Source organism: Sphaeroforma arctica (assembly GCF_001186125.1).
Source record: "Sphaeroforma arctica JP610 unplaced genomic scaffold supercont1.36, whole genome shotgun sequence".
NCBI lineage: Eukaryota > Ichthyosporea > Ichthyophonida > Sphaeroforma > Sphaeroforma arctica.
The window spans coordinates 25,632-29,232 of record NW_014040522.1 but is presented as its reverse complement, the minus strand read 5'-3'; positions in this window follow the sequence as shown (position 1 = coordinate 29,232).

Here is a 3,601-nt window from a genome sequence, read left to right as displayed (position 1 = left end):
GGAAAAAAGTTTGATAAAGTCTGTATCAAAGATAATGAACATGCTTTTTTCTCAGTATGTTTATATAAGCAGTAAAGACAGTACTGGCCTTAATGCTCTTACTGGGTCTCAGAGAGGGGAGGGGAGCCCGAACAGCATGTTCACATGGAGCATCGGATTCGACCAATAGTACTACTAGTCAAACTATGTATTTACCGAAGATGATTAACATTTTTTTTCAGTATGTTTATATAAACAGTAGGAAGTCCTGTTCTTCTTCGGCAAGGTGAACAAGTTTCAATCATGCCGTAAATATATGACCGTAATGAGAATTCATACCGAACTAGTTTTAGGGGATAGATGCACTAGAAGCGAAATATATGGAAATAATGGTGACAAAGTCTTAACCAAAGATGATGAACGTAATTCGTTTTCTCGGTATGTTTCTTTTTAAACAGTAAGGAATATCTTGGCCTTATTGCTCAAACTGCCAAACGGCATGCATGTTCACATGGATCTTCGGATTCGACCACTACCATTACTGGACATACGAACAGGAAGACACGTTGTACTGATAGCACGAAACTGACTGCAAGGATACCCATATCATTCAAGTTGTTGTCTGATGCTTTCATATATGTGCACTAAAACCGGATTATAAAAACAAGTTTGATAATGCTTTACCAATGATGAACGATTTTTTCTTTTCCAGTATGTTTATATAAACAGTGAAGAAAGTCTTAGCCTTGTTTGGCCACGTGCATAAATTTTGGTCATACCTCGCGGCGTGGCATACATGACCGAAATAAGAATTCATACCTATTACATACAAAATAAATTATAGGTGACGGTCGCACTAATAGAGGTTTGTGAATACAAGGATACACCTATTATACAATACAAATATTCCATGACAGTGTTCCATCTAAAGTACCTACTGACGCTTCTGATAGTGCGATAGATGGAGTTTATAGACTATCAACGGCAAACCCCACTACGTACAATCTTTAAACAAATGCTATATTAAAAGTCAACAGAACTACACTACCGTAAAACAGGAACTCTTTGCTATTGTTTCTTTGCTAAGGCAATTTAAAGGCTATCTTTACCAAAGTCATTTCTCCTTTGCCTGTGATCAAAAGTCCTCAACACACCACAAGGATATATATTCTTGATTTACAGTTAGTGAGCCGCTGCCATAACATTATTGTTAAGTTCTCTTTTTAAACACTACAGACATCCACGAATACAAAACTATCTTCCTGACATGCTATCTTGTTTATTTTCTGATTTTCAGACGACTGTAAAAGGGTTACAAGCTTCTGAGTGGATGTTTAAAACAAACGGTGGTCATTGTTTACTATACACATGTTTACTGTTCGAAACAACAAACAGGTATCGAATAAAAATCGCTGACTCACCTTAAAGGTGATGCTTTTTAGCTTGATCTCTCCAAGCATATTGCGTGTGTTAACCCACCTTGGCAACATGCACACCAGTTGTCAAATTATGCTACCATTAATATGTTTACTATTGGGGCGCCGTACCTTACGGCGCTTCGATCCTTGGATGCGCGAATTGTGATCGTGTTGGGTGGGGGGACTATAAGTAAAGGGGGAGTGTTTCTAAAGAGTTGTGCATTCGAATATAAGTTTTTTTATATATCTCGCCTCAGATATAAACTGATGGTATTTGTACTAGTGTTCTACCACTTAGATTGGCCAGGGTAAAATTTCATATGATCAGTATGAGAAACCTTATGCAGAGCACTTAGCCTCTGATAGATTTCTATTGATATATCACATTCTCTGAAACGTACTTTCAGTCTCGAGCCTCGGCTCTCGGCTAGCCAGTGGTCCGCCTATGAATTAAAATAATCTAAGAAGAAGTCTCAAATTACTTTGTACGTGCTCACAGGCTAACACACCTATACATAGATAAATTTGAGAACAAGCCCCAAATTACTCTCGAGTTGACGGCGTAAAACGCTATTAACGTAATTAGAAATATGTCCACTCCTGAAGTCTCTCATGAATCTACAACTGTGATACAAGACGAACCTATCTATTTCGATCGTGGAACTTTTTCAAGCATCTATTCTGCTAAAAAGATACCTTGAAAGCACACCATGGTTTGTCACATCGGTCTTGCACATATCGCTAGGTGGAAACCTTTGATATTTGCATATCCAAGACTAACGCAGCACAAGCACCCACCACCTATACAGTCGAGATGATATCTTTAGGAACGCGCTACGATCGTAAAATCATGGAACCTACTAAAGTTCATAGACTAACAACTCAAATCTCGACACAACGAACCAGAAGCTCAAACAAGCGCAGCTTAAAAAAACGACTAGGTGTTGCGAAACAGGGCTATAAACCAATATATGAATCGCGTGACCAGTATGGTAACCTCACTCTCCTAGAAACGGCATCGTGCGTTGTCGCATTCGCCTTTAAGTCTACTAGTACTAACTGTTGGCGTACGCTAGCAGGCTCGGTGGTGTTGGGTGCTTGTGGCATGGGATGGGTTCGAGGAGCTCGTGTTCTGTAGGGTCGATTGGTGCTGGAGGCGATTGAATACCGCCTATGTAAAGGCCCAGCCCTTTCAACATGTCTTGTCTCACTATGAAATCCACTCCCGTAGGTGGGTTCATAAGTTCAAGTGAAACGTCAAGAATCGTTGTTCCGTATCAAATGGACAACACTTTCGTCGTCCCCAGTCGAGGAGTTCGTACCTTCTTGTCTGACACTAAATAAAAGAATGACCCAGGTTGTGCTGAATTTATTGGACGTCCGGGAAGGGCTGCGGATGTCTGTGAGATGCAACTTCTGTTCGCCCCCGTGTCTATCAACATTGGTTTTTATTTGTATTTAAAATAATTTAATACAAGTTCTTTTTCCAATATTTCCAAAGTGTTCTAAATTCACTTTGATGGCTCCAATAGCCTGAGTATTTGGTATGACTCATTTACTTGGACCTATTTGAGACGATAGTAGATGTAGATATTATAAACTAAATATCTCTGAACTACTACTTACAGGTTTTGGTCTTCCCGCCAATCTTCAAAATCCAATAAGTCTTTTTCTTTTTGTAACTTTTTTTCAGATGGAACTTTATTTAAATTAGCTAATGTATTAACTTAACTTACGCTCTTATGTCTATCTAAAAATTAGACATGTGGTCATGAACACTTAGTACTTCTAGTAAAAATTATGCAATACAAAACAGCTAGAGGTACGTCCTGTGTGATCGGGGACATTAAGGCTCTTACCAAGTGGCAGTCCCGATCATTCTTACACAAGCTACGACTGCTAAATCCTAACTAACTTAAATTGTATCCTAGTTTATATAACATAGTTTAAAACATAGAAATGTTTATCGAAGTTTACACATCCATATACTTGCCCGCTAAATAGAAGAATGACCCAGATGGTGCTGGAGTAATTGGACGTCCGAGAAGGTCTGCGGATGTCTGTGAGATGCAACTTCTGTTCGCCCCCGTATCTATCAAGGCTCTGAACGTGCATCCATATACTTGCCCACTAAATACAAGAATGACCCAGGTGGTGCTGGAGTTATTGGACGTCCGAGAAGGTCTGCGGATGTCTGTGAGATG